Below are 20,643 nucleotides of genomic sequence, written 5' to 3'. Positions count from 1 at the left end.
GGCACCATAGCCAAGAGATTTCCATAAGTCGTTTGGTGGCAAGTTTGTACAGCTGAGATTTACATCTCAGGAGGAAGGATAGTCGTTGATTGTTGCAACCTTCCGTTTGGCAGCCAGCGGCATGAAGGCATGGCCGGCGTGGCTTTGGCATGATTTAGGCTCGGCCAAGCTAGGATTTTGGCATAGATTTAGGTGCGGCCAAAATTAGGGTTTTGGCATAGTTTAGGTGCGGCCAAAATTAGGGCTTGGCATTGGGCCAAAAGTTGCCACACGTTTGGTGGTGAACTTGGGCGGCTGAGATTTGCATCTCAGAAGGAAGGGTGGCCGTTGATTGTTGCAACCCTTCGCTTGGCAGATAGCGGCATGGAGTATGGCCGACATGGCTTCGGTGCGGAGGTGCATTTGGCATGATTGGCATGCCTTTGGCGCGGAGATGTGGCTGGCATGGCATGCCATTGGCACGGTGGTGCGGATGGCATGGTTGGCATGCCTTTGGCGCGGAGATTTGGCTGGCATGGCATGGCATGGCATGCCATTGGCACGGTGGTTCGGCTGGCATGTTGGCATGCCTTTGGCGCAGAGATGTGGCTGGCATGGCATGTCATTGGCACGGTGGTGCGGCTGGCATGGTTGGCATGCCTTTGGCGCGGAGATGTGGCTGGCATGGCATGCCATTGGCACGGTGGTGTGGCTGGCATGTTGGCATTAGAGCTGGCAATCCGAGCCAAAACCCGCGGGTTGGCCCGTCCCGTCCCGTGAAAACTCGTGCCCGTCCCGGATCGTAACTACACAAGACGGGCGCGGGTTGTATAATTAGTGGCTTGTGAAGAAACGGGTTAACCCGTCCCGTCCCGTGCAACCCGCGGGTAACCCGGCTCGGTCCGCACCCACTGCCACTTAGGCTGCTGCGTGTCACACAATGACACAGTTATCTGTTACGTGTCATGTAACATGTTCGTTCCTCTTCATATAAAAGGAAAAAACCCTAGCTCGCCTTCCTCTTCTTTCTTCCTCTTTTTTTCTTCTTCCCTGACCCTGCTGCAGCGCTGCTGAGTCTCCTACTCTCCTGAGTAAACTTCACAGATTCACAAAAGTGACAGAAAAATTATTAGATTCATCTAAAGATCAAAGACAGGTAATCAGATTTTCTTATTTGTTTTCTTCTTTATATAAATATTTTGATTAGCCTGCTTGAATAACAAATTGTTTGAAGTCTTGAAGAGAAATACAAGAGCGGATTGATTTTCTGGGCTCGTGAAGATCGGAGGAATACAACAACGAATTGATTTTCTGGGTTCGTGAAGAGTGAATTGATTTTCTGTTCGATTAATAATATGTAAGATGTTTTTTTTTCATTCGATTTGAGTTCAGTCTTCAGTTTGACTTGTTCTTAGTAGATCTGTTATTCTGTTTGATTTTGAATTTGATTTGATTAAGATTTTTTTGAATTTCACATGTTTTAGTTTATTGTATGATTGTAATTGGTGATGAATCTGATGATTATATATACAAGATCTGTTTGATTTGGTCATGTACTCATGTTGTTCAGTTCCATACTTCCATGATTTATTTGTTGTATTCGTATTCAACAGTTTTGCTTGTGAAATTGAAATGATAGTAATGGTACTATGGGTAATGGGTTGGAATTGAATGAGCAGTTTAGAGTTTGCTTGTGAATTTGAGATATTAATTGTATGAGCTTCAAATTGAATGAGTTTAGTTTGAATTTTGGTTGAGATTTAACATGCTTGATGTGATTGAAATCATATACAAAAGGTCTTTCTTTGTTTATCTTGTTTATCTTTTTCGAAGTATCATTCATATTACCAGCATTTTTCTACATTTAAACCAGTGTTGTTACTGCTGTACTTGCATCCTTTTTGTTTTGTAGATTGGAGTTCTAGTGAAATATTTAAATTTTGGTTTGAGCAGTTTGGATAAGTGGTTGTCCCCTAAATCTGTAAGTACATTTTGTAAATTTAAATCAAATAAAATTTGACTTCTTTATCTTTTATGGTAATTTTCATTCTTTACAGAGATTTAGGGGATTTGTTTGATTTGTTTGTTTTGTTAGATGTTATTGTTTTGGATGACTTGAAAATGCATGTACTATAATAGTTTTGTTGGATGTCATTGTCTATGTATTTTTTCAATTTCTGTTTATGTAATTTTCATGTTTCTGAATGACTCTTTGACTTGTTCTTTGTGGCCGCTCCATCCATTTCAGGATGTCAAGTGTACAAGAGCAAGAGTTACCAGAACCAGACCATTTCAAGGATGTTATGAGTGCTGATGATGAAGATGATGATGTTGAGATGTTATGAATGTATGATACTATGATAGTATCTGTGTGACTGTGTCTGTGTTTCTTTAAGAAGACTAATTTGTTTAGTTTTGCAATTTTGAGTTTTTGAATTGATATACCAAATGAATTGGATGAATGTTAGATACTTAGGTTGTAGCTTGTAGGAAAGGAACTTTAGATGCCCTGAATGTGGAAGGAAATAGCCCAGAAATCGATTTCTGGCGAGTTGACTCAACAAAAACCAGGTAACCCGTGAGCACCCGTAAACCCGCGAGCTTTACCCGGGACGGGCACGGGTGGGATAAATGACCACCCGTGAAGAATTTCAACCCGCGAGCTCAGGCTTGTATTAACCCGTAACCCGCGGGTTGGTCACAAGCCAGACCCGTCCCGCCCGTTTGCCAGCTCTAGTTGGCATGCCTTTTGCGCGGAGATGTGGCTGGCATTGTATGCCATTGGCACGGTGGTGAGGCTGGCATGGTTGGCTTACCTTTGGCGCGGAGATATGGCTGGCGTGGCATGCCATTGGCACGTTTGGCTAGCATGCGTGGCTGAAATGTGTAGAGATGATGCCAGTCAGTACCGAGGGCCCTGCCGTGGAGCATGGCATATACATAAAAAACGTACCCCGACAATTTTACGCAGACATGTTGAATGTTTCAATAAATGTGCTAGTGGCGACATCATTACTCAAGTGTGATGCCACTGTTTGACTAAGGTTTTACGATTTTAACCCTAAGCTAAAAACCACTATCAATAGTATGAAGCATTTTAACTCGACCTAGGTTTCTTGTTGCTGGGTATAAAGGCTAGGCAGGTGGCCCTTAGTACTGAGTGTGTGCTTATAGAAAACCCGTTTAGAATCAAATGGCTGCCTTCCTTGACCGCCTCCAATAATTCATAATGGATTTCAGCTGGTTTCTTCTTAACGCCCACATGACTGCCAGTTGTGGTTTCCCACGCAATGATAATTCTGCTTCTTTTGTTGGCCAATTGGACGATTTCGTGTTCTTTTCGGGAATACGCTCCAAAATTCCCATAAAATATAAAAGAAAACTAATAATACAATTTCACAAGAAAACTAGCTAAGAAAGCATAAACAACCGATACTTAAAGAGGTGTTTTTAAAACCTATCATGCTTCAACTCAATTAAAGACTTTGAACCAATCTGCCTCCCACAGATTAATCCTATATATGATTTCCTTTTACAATCAAATAGTTTGATCAAAGGTGATGAAAATCGATAGCAATAGAGAAAGTATATCTAACCTCAAAATCCGGACTTATGCATCCCGAAGTGTGTCCTAGATTACTATTCACCTCACAAGTATAAAAACCTGTGGTATCAACAAAGTTTGAGACGAATAGAACTTTGATGATTTCTATCTATCTTGATCAAGTGAGCAGCTCAACAATCGATCAAGATCAGGATACACGAGTTATCAAGGAAAGATAACTAGACCAGGCTTCACGAATCCCTATGAAGTCTTTGTAGTCGTTAAACCCTAAAAGCGTTAGGAAGAGGACAACTCTAGATACAAATAGGACACACCAAAAAGTAGTTTCGGGATTCAAAGATCCCAATTGCTTGAAGTTCTCCTTTTATACACATTTAAAGCATATATTGCTTTAGGTTTAAGCTATGATAGCTTTGGAACCAAGAAATCAATATCCACCGTTAGATGAATCTTTGAATCTGATTTACATAAGAAAGATATACACTCTGGTTAGGTGAAATCGTAACCGAACCGTGTATAAAGACTATGTTCAACGTGGTTAACGAAACTAGGCGATTTGAGCTTAAAAGCTTGATACTCATTTTCATGAATACATAAGACATTAATTTTGAGTCATAATCATGTGATCAAATAAGTCTAGTGTTTTTAGAGAATTAATCAAATACTATTATTTCATAAAAATAATTTGATCACACTTGAAAATAATTGACATGGTTAGCAGGTGTACAAGGTACAAATACCATTGTCGTTCGTGAATCGGTTCAGTCAAACCAAGTTCTGGTTTAATACGTGTACCGATTTAAAAGCTAATGAGCCAAACCAAGTTACGAAGTTAACACAACTATTTAGGTATGCGTACAGATATGGATATCTTAAGACTACCACCGGTTTCGGAGTTCACAGAATTATTTTGGTTTGTGTACCGGTTTAGATACACAGCCGAGTTCGGGAACACATAACTATTTTGGTACGTGTACTAGTTTGAATACTAATCCTGGTTCCGTAACTACAGTTCGAAAATGGTTTGCATACGAGTATGCATACCAATCTGGTTCACGAGTTAAACAGATTTTCACATGATGTGCATAAGAATATGTGAACCACAAATCTGTAAGTCGATATATAGTTACTCCGCATCGTGTACGAGTACATGCAATACAAATATAGACTTCTAATAGTTTTCCCAGTTTGCGAGACTGATAACATTGTCTTGTATCTGAATCTATAATAGTTCTATATTTCTCTCTAAATTGATTCGAAACATTCCCAAATAACATCAATGACACATATCACTGTTTCAGGTTATTTTCGAACAATAAAACTTGAATCATGAGTTTGATTCCGAATAATAATCTGTCCTTAACCGAAATTCATCAAGTATGAACAAATGTTCATTAAGCTTAGTCATTATATTTCGAGAAGTCTCTTAACTTGATAATTAGTTCTCGACTCGAAATTCTTGTATATGCATAATAGTCTAATTAGTTATGCGACATCGTCTCAATGATAAAAAAAAGTGAATATAACTTGAGAAATAGGTGGTTCAGTCTTTATTTACCTTTTGTTGATGAAGTTTTCAAAAATCTTCGGTAGATTTTCGCCTTCAAACGGTAGAATGCAATGATGACCGTTGTGATCCTCTGTTTCTCAACTACATTTTTATCCTAGTCCGAGACTTAACTAATTATAGACTAGAAATCAAGATATAGTTTTGACAACTAAATTTGACAACAAGCTTGAGATATAAACATTCGCGAGTTCAACCGAGCAATGCTTTAACATACCTTAAGACTATGACCGGTTTTGGAGTTCACAAAACTATTGTGGTATGAGTACCGGTATAGATACACAACTGAGTTCCGGAACACAAATTTTTTCTTGTACGTGTACCGGTATGGATAAGAAACCGGTTCTGTAATCACATTTCATTTACGGTTTGTATACGAGTATGCGTACCGATCTGATTCATGAGTTGAACATATTTTTTACATGAATATGCGTACCGGTTCTGTAAGGATATGCGTACCACAAATCTGCAAGTCGACATATAGCTACTCCTCTACGTATACGAGTACATGTAATATGAGTACAAACTTATAACAGTTTTCCCGGTTTGTAAGACTGATAACACTGTCTTGTATCCGAATCTATAGTAGTTCTATATTTCTATCTAAATCGATTCGAAACATTCCCGAATAATATCAACGACACATATCATTGTTCCAGGCTATTTTCGAATGATTAAAACTTGGATCATGATTTTGATTACAAACAATAAATTTTCATTAACCGAAATTCATCAAGTATGAACAAATGTTCATTAAACTTAGTCATTATATTTCGAGAACTAATTACCAAGATAAATTTGACTTGAAATTCTTGTATATGCATGATAGTCTAATTAGTTACGCGGCAGCGTCTCAATGATAGAAAAGTGAATATAACTTGAGAAAATAGGTGGTTCAGTCTTCACTTACCTTTTGTTGATGAAGTTCTTCAAAAGCTTCGGTTGATATTCGCCTTCAAACGGTAGAACGCAATGATGACTGTCGTGATCCACCGTTTCTCAAATACATTTATATCCTAGTCTGAGACTTAACTAATTGTAGACTAGAAATAAAGATATAGTTTTGACTACTAAATTTGACAACAAGCTTGAGATAGCAACACTTGTGAGTTCGACCAAGAAATACTCTAACAGTAAAGATAAAAAAATAACAAATAAAAGGGAAGCATGGGTGGTGCCCACACAACCGTCCATGCGGCGTGTTTGGGCATGTAACATCCTGAGTTCCGCACCAGAGTCAAACCCATATGGAGATCCGAACCCGAAGAGTTACGAATCAGAATATGAGATTTGTGCATATATTTCTCTGCCTAAATTTTTATACTAATTAACGTGATTAAAACTTTATGAAACATGAATTGATGCATATGAATTTACTAAACATCTTTTACAACATTTAGTACATTTCAAGCAATACAATAAAATAATGCATAATTAAATTAACTTCTTAGTTTCCACTTCCAACTTCCAAGAAATCTGCAAGAATGTCAATTGGGGTGAGATGAAAAACCAGTTGAATGCATTCCCAATCTCAAAACATGAATAACAATATCAATGAGTCAAGTAACGTATAACATGAGTATAAGACATAATTTCGAGCAATCTATAATATATATATTAAACCAACAAGATTACCACACAAGCATTATTTTCAATAAATCATCTAATTCATTTGCTTTAGGTTTAAGCTAAGATAGTTTTGGAAACAAACAAACAATATCCACTGTTAGACGAATCTTTGAATCTTATTAACATAACAAAATATACACTCTGGTTAGGATGAACTGTAACCAAACAATGTACAAACATAACGTTTATGAATGGTTAGCCGAAACTAGCCAACTGAACTATAAGCTTTAGCATTTTCATATAACACTTAAGACTTTAATCTTGAGTCACAATCATGTGATCAAATATGTCAATAATGTTATTTAGAGGTTGTTCAAACGTTAATTATCTCACATAAATAATTTTATGTACATTTGAAATTATTAGACAGGGCAAGTATGTGTACTTAAACCTTGTTCGTGAGCATATTTATCATGGTACGTGTACCCTTAAGACAAATTAGAGTTCCGGAACATACATAACTTTTTCGGTATGTGTACCGGGTATGGATACTACAACGGTTCCAGCAACGACAGTTCTTTTTCAGTACCCGTACTGGTTTGCGTACTACTCTAGGTTCATTATTTCACAGACTATTTAAGGTATACATACTGGTATGTGTACCAAAAAGTTATTGTCGATATATAGCTACTCCGGTACGTGTACTAGGTATATGTACTACGGTTCCGGACCTATAACAATTTTCAGTTTGTAAGACTGGTATGCATACTTTCTTGTATCCGAAAATAATAGTAATTCTATATTTTTCTCTATACAATTCGAAACATTCCCGAACATCAATGACACGTATCACTATTCTAGGCTATTTCTGAATGATAGTCTTGAATCATAATTTAGATTACGAACAATAAATTGTCCTTAACCTAAATTGATCAAGTATCAAATGTTTACTAAGTTTAATCATATATATTTTAAGGACTAATTACAAGATAAACTTGAATCAAAATTCTTGATATGCTTACGATAGTCTAATTAGTTACGCGACAACGTCTCATAGATAGAAAGATGAATATAATTTGAGAAATAATTAGTTCAGTCTCCATTTACCTTTTGTTGAAGAAGTTCTCAAAAAGCTATGGTTGATCTTCTCCTTCAAACGGTAGAACGCAATGATGACTGCCGTGATGTCCGTTTCTCAACTACACTTCTATCTTAATCCGACACTTAACTAATTGTAGACTAGAATCAAGATATAGTTTTGACAACAAGCTTGAGATAACAACACTTATGAGTTCGACCGAGCAATGCTCTAACAGCTCCGAAGACCAACAAAACACAAAGAATAATTTGTGCAGCACGACCACCGTGGCCGGTCCCACAATCACCTTGGTAGGTACTATTTCCCCGGTCGTTCAATTGATACATCTCGGTTGGTCCCTTTCTCCATCTTTGTAGCTACCATTGCCATGGTCGGTCAATTGATCCACCTCCGTCGGTCCCTCTCTCCACCTTGGTCGTTCCCTCTCATCCACCTTGATCGGTCCCATTTGTACCATCTTGGTCCTCCTCTTACCACTTTCACTCCTATAAATTAATATTTCTCTAGGTAGCAATATTCATCTATAAACTAATATTTTTCATCTATAAAGCAATATTGCTCTAGCTAGCAATATTCATCTATAAACCAATATTGATCCGACTAGCAATATTCATCCAAATGGCAATATTGATCTGACTAGCCATATCATCCAAATGGCAATATTTAGCAATATTCCTCTACTTAACTATATTTCACTGACTAACAATATTCCTCTAAATATTCAATATTGCTCTGAATATCAATATTCATTTACTTAAGCTTTGGCTAAAAAATATTGCTCAACACTGCTCAAACATTTGATAATGGTCTACGCTCAATCCATCAATCTTATTAGACTTATCGTTGCTGCCTCAACTGGGATTTTGGTAGGCAAAGCATCATCTGACTCTTTATGCTTCATCCAACAAATTGGCAAGTCTCTCTAAAGCATGCCAGACTCATCATCGAGAAATATGCTAGACTCATCAATATGCTAAGACTAGCATTCATGTCAACATTGACCAAACAAATACGTCTGAAAAGCATACTTATGTCTTTAATAATGTCACATGGGGGATATTCACTAGGGTTTTGGTTTGGCGGCCTACAACACATGAAATGCAGATACACCACGATGAAAAAGTGAGTAAGTCGTGGTAGTAGTTGAAGGAGTAAATGGGTGGTCTGGCAACCACCAAGTCTCATCAACAAAGCGGAACTGGTTTCCACTGTGGTTTCTACTTCTATACTCTTCCACTTCTTTGCAACTCCCACCACTTAAGTGAGATTAATGTGTTAACTACGTATGTTATAAATAGGTTCCTCAACCTATGATATAGACGATCAATCAATCATTAATGATACAACAACCATATCTCAAATACACAAAAGCTTTCTCTCAATCTAACACAAAGAAATCGCCTTCAAAGCAGTTCAACACATTTGCAATCCAATTTATTGATCTCAACACATTCTCAGCTAGGCTTTTGTTTACCGAGGGTTCGAATCTTCCCTCCCTACAGATCGACACTTTTCCTTCCGTTGTAACTAATTGAATCTGGAACGACCATTTCTTGGTTTAGGCCAGAGTCTTACAGATTGGTCTCTCGAACTCAAAGCACTCCCGCAAAGTGCATCTGTTTAAAAGTTTAAACGATTTGCTTCATCTAACATCTGGCTATTCCACCATTTTACACTTTAACTAATAAATCATTTTTTACCCATCAACACCTATAAATTTAATTTTTTATTTACTAAAACACATACACATCTAGTTTCATATATACTCTATAAATTTCTTTTAATTATCTACTTTATCAAAATCATTTTATTTCTCTACAAGCATGCATCATATGATTCAATTGAAGATTTGGCTATAATAAACATTGTGCAATGATACCCGACAAGAAGATGGCATAACTTGAAGGGTTGCAACCAAAACCTTTTGAGTGATAGTGTATATCCAATATGTGCGAGATTATACAAGTACAAAGCGAAAATCTATAAGACAAATACATGATAGGTACCAACTTATCTAAAACGGATGGGTGATTATATAGTTATATGACAAAGAATTATTTTCCCAAAGACATTTAAGCTTGTTGATCCAACAATTTGTAAGTACTTTTCGAGTGTTATTTATATAAGCTAACTTGTTTGATTTTACAATTAACCAACATTAACAAAGTAAGTTTAGTTATGTTTTTATTTGTATATGAGGGAATCACAAAAAACAATAATACTTTGAGGATAAAGAAGAAAAATTCAAATTTGAAGAAATCAATCAATTTATAAAATTAATAATTTTGGAGTACTCCCCAAAGTATATGTCATTCATATATTCAGACGAAGACTTCTCCGATGAAAATTGGTACTTATAGTAGTTTTTGAGTAGATTTTGTGGGTACTGTTAGAGCATGGTCGTTCAAACTCACAAGTTTTGGTATGTTAAGTTTCTTGTCAATTTAAGTTGATCAAAACTATGCCTTGATTTATAGTCTACCAATGTTAGTCTTAGACTAGGAGTAAACCACAATAGTTGAGTATGAGAATTCACTAATCAACTTCGAAGATTGAAGACCGACAACGTCAGGGAAAACTTCATCAACAAAGGTATATAAAGACCGACTATCCTATTTACTCATGTTATCTACCATTTTATATACCGAGACATGTTGTATGACTTTCGTATTATTGATGCACATTTCAAAGATGAATACTAAGGAGTAGTCAAGTTAGTTCTTACGTTCACCAATTGTTTTACTCAGTTCACGAACTTGAACTAGTAAAAATAAAGACTTGATGAATAAATCTCAGATAACCCGCGTACACGAACTGATTTGCTTAGTTCGCGAATTAGTCGATTATGAGATAATCCTGGATATTATTATTTTCAATAGTACACGAATTCATTTATGCAATTCGCGAACTGGTTGGTTTTGAATTTTTAAGGATACATTTTTGTATTCAAGTGCACAAACTGTTTTGGATAGTTTGCAAACTTTCAGATACAAAAGGCTCCCGAGTTACGAGGCAATAATTTGTTCATAAATTGTTTTGAACAGTTCACGATCTGATTTCAAACTTGTAATATTATACTCCAATTTAAGCCTGTCGATTCCAGCACTACGTAACCATTGTTCCTTGGCAAATCATGAAAAAGGGAGGGTACCAACCACACCACCAATTTTATTCATTTGATAAGAGTATGAAATTGTGTAGTACTTTTAAGAGAAATTGTGTCAATTTCCCAAATATCTTTAAAACATGGTTCTAATGGACGAGTAAAAATTAGTATGGGTGAAATGGACACCAAAAAAATAGCAAGAATGAATCTGGATTCATCCTGGCTTAAACTTAAAAAATAGCAAGGGTGAACTGGATGCATCCTGATGTAAATTAAAAATAAGAAAAAATATTTGAAAATGGGTAGGATGAAACTGTTTACATCCTGACTATTTTTACACTCTCGTCCATTTAAACAATATCAAATTTTACATGTCCTTTTCACCCAGGAATTGTCGTTATTGGGTTAATTGACCAATTTTGTGTACTTTTAACAATAAAAATATATGGAAGAGTAAAAAGCACACAAACACAAGAATTTTGTTAAGTAAAAAGCAACAAAAACATATGCGACGCGAGTTAAATCCCAATTGCACAACAAAATACAACACAAAATCACTTTTCTAAAACTCACATCAGTATCAAATTCACTTTTGAACAATTCTATTGTTGGAACGGAACATACATGACACGAGTTGAATCCTAATAGTACAACAAAGAATCACTTTTGTAAAACCCGCATCAGTACCAAATTCACCTTTAAACTTGCCTTTGAAGTTTGATCACATTATATATATAGTTTCAGGAGAAAATACTCTGTTGCGGTTAAAAGCTGTATCAAGCTCTCTTCTTAGAGTTTCTGGCCCCACCAAAGAACATTTTGACCAATAAAAAATCGGGAAACAAAAATTTTAATAATAAAAGAATCTATATCCCACAAGCGGGATGAAGTCGTGTAAAATCTTTTTCCAAACTCTATTTCATATTCTACTCACTTTTCTCTTTGTCGCCTTCTATGCTCTCTCTCTATTTTGGTCGCCGCTAATTTTCAATTTCCCTGTTTTTTTCATGCGGCAGGAATAATCAAAACTGTAGCATAATTAAAATAAATCTTCGTATCTTTTTTTTTCTCAATGCAGGTGAGAAAAGAGATCCTACTTTCGTTTTAGGTGGAGAAGAACACCAGGTACAATCAGGTAAAGTCGCTCTTTGCATCCTATTTTGTTAAACATCTGTTGTTTGTTCGATCACGTATACTAATGCTTTTACTTTTTACAAATACTTTTTCTCTGCAAAGAATAGAAGTATTTACTATATTAGTTGCACATAAGGTGTTTGAACCGGTTCCTACATGATGACAGAAAGGTTTGTTATATATAAACAAGGGTCTCAACTTTACTTATTCATCATTCGGTAGGTTAATAAAGTTATTTATATATAAACATGGTGCTACTGGATTCATGTTTAATTTGCTTTGTAATTCTAATTTCTCTTATTTGTTTCGTATCCCTAATCTTCACATGGTACCAACAAATCAAGTAAAGTCACGGATAAAATCACCATCCGTCATCTCTATTTGTTAGAATTTTGTACTTCGACATAGATTTTATGCTATAATATCCTCTGGCATTAGGATTCATAGTCTGGATATTCTTGCAGGGGATTAACCCAGAAATTGTTCCAAAGGAAAAATTGAGAGGCATATATTGCAGGTATACTGGATTTTTGTTGCCAACTTCTATCAGCTAAAAGAAGTTCTCATAATTGTATCTTTATGTTTTATCATTGTTTTACATTGTCCCGTTTTAACTTAAAAATATATTTAAATGTTAAAAGTTATTCACCATATTCATGACCAGACTATTTGGTTGCTTATTCATCCTATTCATGACCAGACTATAAGGTGTTTCTTATCTTTATATTTAGGATTGCAATGCTTCTGAACCATATCACTGAGGGGATAATATATTGGTTCTGTTCATGTTTAGAATTTTTCGTTTGCTTTTGCAGTGATGTCAAAAAGATTCAATCGACTTTGGCTCACCAAGAAATGCCTAGCATGTGTTCGTTTGAATTCGAGAAATTTTTCTTACTACCTAAGATCCTTTAGCTAGAAGGAAAATGAAGATAAAATGGAGGTACAGTTTTCATATAAATTAATTTCAATTTTTCTAATTTCATGTTGCATGAGGTACAATATTCTTTTACACCAACAAGAATCCGGTCATTTGACCATTTCATATATTAAAATCAAATAACACCACCCTGTACAATCGTTAGCTTTATATGAATCACCCTATACACTGTTGAATATAATCCAACAACACAGATTAATTTAATTTTATTAGTACAATTAACCTCCATTATTATTATCCTTTTTCTGAAGATACATTTGTTTGACTAATATAGTTGAAAACTTGCAGGGATTGTTGAGATTACTGATAACAAAGATGAAAAGATTCATCTGTAGCGTATCTGCGACACCAGGGGAAGAGAAGACCTGTTGTTTGAGGGTGAAAACAGTTTCTGCTGGTTTCGGTAATTTTGTGTGATGTGGGTGATAAACAAGTCTAAATCCTAAACAATATAGTGCAAGGGAGTACTTTAGGTTCGAGAGATCAATCTGTACATGTCCGGCCTAAACCAAGAAATGGCCGTTCCAGACTTTCTTCGGTCACAAAGTGGAGGAGAAGGGTTGGTTTTGGGGAGAGAAGCGAAGAGAGTGTTGAGAGCCGAATAGTTGATTCTGGAAGAGTAGTTGTTTTGACTTGTATCAGAAAGCGTAAGCTAATAGATGGGAAAGCTAACAGGTGATTTCTGAGTGTTGTATGCTCCTGACCAAAAACTTGTTTTCGGTGGAAATAGGTAATGCCTATTTATACAAGTCGAAGTAAAACGTACTCAGGTATCATTAAGAAATGGAAAACGGGTGAGTAAATGGGAGGAGGTGGTAACCATTAACGCCTGGAAATGATGTTCCATAAAAGAAAGCGTTTCACCATTACTCCCTGTATTTACTAACCGCCTCATCCTTATGACACTTTCTTATAACGGGCGTGGTGTACGCCGCACGCTGTAAACCGCCAAACCAATACCCAATGAGCATCCCCCAGTTTGTGACATGCGTTGATGTCTCGAGTGTTTTCGTGGAAAACATGTAGCACGTTTTTGTTGTCTGGAAATTCGAGCTTGGGAGACTTGCCGGTTCGGTGGTGACCTTCGACGGTCGAGATTTTGCATCTTAAGAGGAAAGGTAGCCGTTGATTATTGCAACCCTTCGTTTGGTAGCCAGTGGCATGAAAGCATGACCAGTATGGCTTTAATATGGTCTAGTTTAGGCGTGGCCAAAAGTTAGGGTTTTGGCTTTGTTTAGGCGCGACCAAACTAGGGCCAAAGGTTGCCATGCGTTAGCTGGTAACCTTGGACGGCTAAGATGTGCACCTTAGATGAAAAAGTGGTCGTTGATTGTTGCAGGCCTTCGTTTTGGTAGCCGCATAGGGAAGGCCGGTATGGGGTTTTGTGCCAAAGGTTACCATGCGTTGTTTGGCAACCTTGAACGGCGAGGATTCACATCTAGGATGGAAGGGTGGCCGTTGATCGTCGCACGCCTTCGTTTTGGTAGCCGCATAGGGAAGCCGGCATGGTATGGCGCGGCAAGGTGGTTGGCATGCCATTGACACATGTGGCATGGCATGCCTTGGCATGGTTTGGCGTGGCCAAAACTAGAGTTTTGGGCCAAAGGTTACAATGCGTGGTTTGGCGACCTTGGGCGGCTAGGATTTGCATCTAGGATGGAAGGGTGGTCGTTGATCGTCGCATGCCTTCGTTTTGGTAGCCGCGTAGGGAAGGCCGGCATGGTATGGCGCGGCAAGGTGGTTGGCATGCCATTGTCAAATGTGGCATGGCATGCCTTGACGCGGTTTGGCGTGGCCAAAACTAGGGTTTTGGGCCAAAGGTTACCATGCGTTGTTTGGCGACCTTGGACGGCTATGATTTGCATCTAGGATGGAAGGGTGGTCGTTGATGGTCGCACGCCTTTTTTTTGGTAGCCACATAGGGAAGGCCGGCATGGTATGCCGCGACAAGGTGGTTGGCATGCCATTGGCACATGTGGCATGGCATGCCTTGGCGCGGTTTGGCGTGGCCAAAACTAGAGTTTTGGGCCTAAGGTTACCATGCGTGGTTTGGCGACCTTGGACGGTTAGGATTTACATCTAGGATGGAAGGGTGGCCGTTGATCGTCGCACGCCTTTGTTTTGGTAGCCGCATCGGAAAGGCCAGCATGGTATGGCGTGGCAAGGTGGTTGGCATGCCATTGACACATGTGGCATGGCATGCCTTGGCGCGGTTTGGCGTGGCCAAAACTTACCATGCGTGGTTTGACGACCTTGGGCGGCTAGGATTTGCATCTAGGATGGAAGGGTGGTCGTTGATCGTCGCACGCCTTCGTTTTGGTAGCCGCGTAGGGAAGACCGGCATGGTATGGCGCGGCAAGGTGGTTGGCATGCCATTGGCACATGTGGCATGGCATGCCTTGGCGCGGTTTGGCGTGGCCAAAACTAGGGTTTCGGGCCAAAGGTTACCATGCGTTGTTTGGCGACCTTGGACGGCTAGATTCGCATCTAGGATGGAACGGTGGCCGCTGATCGTCACACGCCTTCGTTTTGGTAGCCGCATAGGGAAGGCCTGCATGGTGGGGACAAGGAAAATGGCGCAGATGGCTTGGAATAGTGGGGCCAAGGGTATGGCATGGACGTCTTGGCATGGTGCGGTTGGCTTGCCATGGTGGGGCCAAGGTTTTGGCATGCCATTGGCGCATGGTGCGTCTAGCATGGTTAGGGCCAAAGTAAGGTGCGGTTGGCTTGGCATGGTGGGGCCAAGGGTTTGGCATGCCATTGGCGCATGGTGCGTCTATCATGGTTTTCCATTGGCACAGTGGTGCGGCTGGCATGGTTGGCATGCCTTGGCGCGGAGATGTGGCTGGCATGGTTTGCCATTGGCACAGTAGTGCGGCTTGCATGGTTGGCATTCCTTGGCGCGGAGATGTGGCTGGCATGATTTGACATTGGCACAGTAGTGCGGATGGCATGCCTTGGCGCGCAGATGTGGCTGGCATGGTTGGCATGCCTTGGCGCAGAGATGTGGCTGGCATGGTTTGTCATTGGCACAGTGGTGCGACTGACATGCCTTGGCGCGGAGATGTGGATGGCATGGTTTGCCATTGGCACAGTGGTGCGGCTGGCATGGTTGGAATGCCTTGGCACGGTAGCATGAGAATTAAGGTTTGGCATAGATGATGTCGGTCAATGTTAAGGGTTTTGCCGTGGAACATGACACATAAAAAAAAGGTACCATGGTAATTCTTACGTAGGCATGCTGATCGATTCAATAAATGTGCTAATGGACATAGTGACGTCATGTCAGATGTGCGGTTTTACGATTTTAACCCTAAGCTAAAAAACACCATCAACATTAAGTCCCTTGCTTAGCTCGGAACGGGAGCATCATTACGAGGTAAGCATAAGATGGTGACAGGCTATGACAAAAATCAAAACAACAAGTCGTGAAAAGATGGCCAGGAAGGTACGACTAACTTTTTTCGAGAGGTAAAGAGAGTTTGTGCTTCCCGTGTAGGCGGCCTTGCATAAATTGTACTGGTGGTGCAGACCGTGGAGTGGTGAGATGAAAATCGTCGGCTTAGTCTGGCTATGCATCACCTTGGATGGGTTAGGGAACATCGTGACGTTGGCTTGGCGAGTTTGTTGGTGTTGGCGCGGCAAGTCATGGCGCGACACGGTGGTGCAAGGCATGACGCGGTTTGGCGAGGCAAGCATGGCGCGGAAGGTGGTGCAAGGCATGACGGTTTGGTGAGGCAAAGCATGCGCGGACGGCTTGGCCTAGTAGTGGATTGTCTTTGCGGGCATGGTTATCTCTTTTCCTTACGTGACTCACATAGGAAGTTCTTTCCTTATTCAAAACCCCTCAAATGTTATGCCCGTATAAAGGGGGCGTTATTCCTTCTCTTCATGTCACCTTGTCGGTTTTTTTTTCAAGTCTCGGTGATGGCGGCAGAGAAGTAACAATGCGGGCAAGCGTGTCTTAAACATGTACTTCCACGTTTTCTCACCAAACCCTAATTTACCTCACGTGGCCAGGCATTCCCTTATGTTCGCTGGTAGAAAAAGGTTTCATTAGAATCTGATATCAAGCCTCATTCAGCGGCTGGTAGGAGGCTTTCCTTTTCTGGACCTCATTGCTCTGATGGTTATAAGAGATGATCTTAAATCCTTTATTTGCACAGGTCGTGCTGAAATCGTGTCTATCCTCTATTCTTTCTCTGGTTTTGTAGCGCATAATGGGATCTTCCAATGACAGGCAAGTCTCCAATTTTTCGGGGAGAAACTTTGGAATCGACGAAAAGCAATCTTCTTATCATGGGGAGGCGTTGAATAGAATTGAATCCATGTTTCGTGAAGCTGGCAAAATCATTCAGGACATACCTTTGGAGAAAGAACGGGAAGGCGGCGAAGCATCCCAGTGCGTTGCGAGGATTTGGTGCAACAAAACCTCTTCACGGCCCACTGTTAAGGCGGGACAGTTTGCTTCTCAGTTGAAACGGTGGAAGACCGAGCTTGTGAAACTTTTAGGGGAAAATCAACGTAGCTCTCATGTCCAGGACGGTGTCATAACCCTTGATTCTGATGAATCGGGAAATTCTCCTCGAAAGGTCGCTGAGAAGACGTCCGAGGAAGATGATGATGTTGCGGTTGATGAAACTGAAACAACTTTTGGAGAAGACAGCGAAACTGTTATCGGTGGCATTGGAGAAGTCGTGATGGCATATGCTTGGTTGGTTGCTGAGGCGGATGTCCGTAAAAAGACGGATGATGTTTCTGCTGAGACGACTTTCGGGTGGGATATTGAGGCTGCTATTGCTGATGTGGCTTCCGGATGGAACCTTTGCTGCTTGAAAGATTGTTGGGGAAAGTGTTTGAAAAAAGCTCTGACCGAGGCATTGGAAATTCACACATTATCTTTCTACGACTAGCTTCTTCTTCTTCATTGTTTCTATTCGTTTCTTAGTTGTCCTAATGTTTTGCAGACTTTTTTTTTTTTTACCTTCCTTGTATTCGCGGCGAAGTTAGGGTTTCTTCAATTAGCATCCCGCTTGCGGTTTCTGTCTTCGAATAAAACTTCTCATTTTTTTTGAAAGACCCAAGCCTTCCCTTAGGGTTGGTGTTTCTGGTTGTGATTGGATGTTAATGACTTCTCAATGATTTGGGATTTGTTTGGTATATTTTTCTGAGATTTGGAAAACTCATTCAGAAAGAAATGTATGCCTTTTGAATAAAAACGAAACCCTAAAGAAGAATACAAACGGTGCATTCATCTTGGGGAAATACATATATCAAGCGGGAGGAGAAATTGCTGAAGAAATACTAAAAGGAGAGTGCTGGAAGAGGGTAATACAACGTTTTAGGGATTGAAAAGCTTGAGTTATCACGAGTGAACTATCACACCTCCCAGCTTGTCTGTGTTGATGAGCTTGCAGTATGATGTGATTTGTAGATAGTGGTAAAAGTGGTTCGATTCTCAGACTTGTGAAGGATATTAATTAGACTTAAATCCTAATATTAAAATAGAAAACTCACTAAAAATTATAGCAAACTCAATCAAAGATGATATCAATACTAAAAGAAACACTGAGGCTAAGATTCCACTATTTTCCAAGTTCAAAGTGATTAAACCAATACTTATATTTATGCAATTTTCTTGTTTAATTTGATTCTAAAATATTGCAACAAGTAGATTTTCAAAAGTAATAATTGTAAATACCAAGTATGAAGCATCAAAAGTCTTAAAACTAAGCATACTCCATCAAAATAGATCACAATCACTCAAATAAAAATCATATTCAATAATATTTCAAGGCAAATAATCATATAATTACTGCAAATAAAAAGATAAAATAGAATATACCACTTTTTGTTGGAAAAATAGCTTCCTCTATCGCCTCAGCAATGGGGTTTAGCTCCTCATATTAATCATGATCTCAAAATATGTGTTTGTTGCTCAAAAGATGATTAAAAGAGTGAAAAGTAATAACACAGACTGTTTGCAACAGTGTATTGGTGTTGCAAAACAGCTGTTACAATGGAACTGTTACAGAAAAACTGTTGCTTTGTCGCTGATTTTAAGACCCTAGAATAAGACTGCCCTGAACAGCTTAATGTTCTTCAGCTGTTAAACAACGATACTGTTCTGCGACTTTTTTCCATGCGTCAATGTTCTTCGTGTTCTTGAGATGTGCAGCAGCAGCAGCAACAGAAACAGAGTTTGATAAAACTCTGATTTCTTCTTCTCTGGCTCTCCTTAGGTTCCCAAACTATCGACACCTCTTCTATATGACCCAAGACATCTATTTATATCAAAAATACCGATTAAATCTCTCCCAAATCTTCCAAAATCTCTTTCCTTCTCTTCACGTCCAAGTTGCGACAATTTCTTGTTTTATGATTTCTACGCGTTTCTGAGCTTTCCTTTTTATTCTAAACTCTTCCTTTGATAGATACAATCTTTGGGAAGGTTTACAGCGTTTTAATCACTCTAAAATTCCCTAAAACAGGTCACACACGTGACTTTCCATATTTTCTTGTTGTGAGAAAAATCCGTCGATTGAGCCCAATCTAATCGATTTAAACACCCACATCAGATTCCTAGATCCATAAGGAGTCTATCCTATGAAAATCAGAGGTTTAATCGACCTCAAACTCCTCCAAATCACGATTGCCAAAACTGCTCTTTAACTAAACTTTTTTCCCGCCAAAATCCTTTTTTTTTGAATGTTGAAGATGGTTGCCCCTTATCCAGAGTAGGGGTGCGGTTATAAAATTCCTGGAAATGGGATTCCCCTTAGTAATTAGGTTACGCCTTATCCAAAGTGAGCGTCTGAATAGCAAATGTCCTCCGGGTGCTTTCCGACAACTTTTCGAGCCAATTTTTTCCAAAAATGTTTATTAGCCAAAAATACCTACAAATAAATAAAACACCATAATAAGTACAAAAATGAGCCCTAACAATATATAGAATCGAGACAAATCGGACACAAAAATGTGTCTATAAAATACCCACAAAACTATTATTTGCTAGTCCTCGAGCAAAAATAAAATAGAAATAAAATCCTAACTCACTGTCGCAGGCATCGTCGATTGCATTTAGCGTATGCAATAAGCCTTTAAACCCCCAGGTGTCCCTAGTGGCGGAGTGTTGTCTCCGGAGGGCTTACCAGAGGTATACCCACAAAACCTTTTTACTCCAGACCCTAGCTATCTATACAGAACCTTGGAAGGCACTAAAGAATCTCCTTGGTTGGCATACTTATTGACTACAGGAGGAAGTACCCTGATGCGAAATTCCAATTATTGTACACGAGTTTGCACTGAAGCATACTAAAATTCATATGAAGTGACAGAGCTCTACTCAGATAGTCGTACTATAGACGTCAATATCCGGAGTCAAAACTAATCACATGGATAGATCAAGAAGATGGATATAGAAAAACATAGATGGTTTTGATGTTTACTAGGTGAACGGTGTTTCTCATATCTGTCTGAAGGCCTCTGCCAAAATGAACCTATCCTAATGGACTGAGATACTAGTCTGACTAATATCAACACACTGGCATATACAAGGGAACCAGTGATTGATAATCCTAACTCTAGGTCAACACAACTGGCATATACAAGGGTTCCAATGGTCGACTTTATTGAATTTATTCCAGTTGGTCTGATGGTCTGGTCTTTTTTTTTTTTTTTTTTT

General features: G+C 39.0%; 1 long non-coding RNA gene across 1 annotated transcript; it reads left to right on the top strand.

The window, feature by feature from the left end:
* Nucleotides 1-1,091: 1,091 nt before the first annotated feature.
* LOC113301573 lies at nt 1,092-2,374 on the top strand. The gene is made up of 3 exons (XR_003336380.1): nt 1,092-1,135; nt 1,214-1,336; nt 2,228-2,374. It is a non-coding gene; the product is annotated as an uncharacterized LOC113301573 (long non-coding RNA).
* Nucleotides 2,375-20,643: the final 18,269 nt, after the last annotated feature.

The sequence above is a fragment of the Papaver somniferum genome, chromosome 8, assembly GCF_003573695.1.
Source record: "Papaver somniferum cultivar HN1 chromosome 8, ASM357369v1, whole genome shotgun sequence".
Lineage (NCBI taxonomy): Eukaryota > Viridiplantae > Streptophyta > Magnoliopsida > Ranunculales > Papaveraceae > Papaver > Papaver somniferum.
The sequence above is the reverse complement of the archived record's forward strand: the minus strand, read 5'-3'. Positions and strand labels throughout refer to the sequence as shown.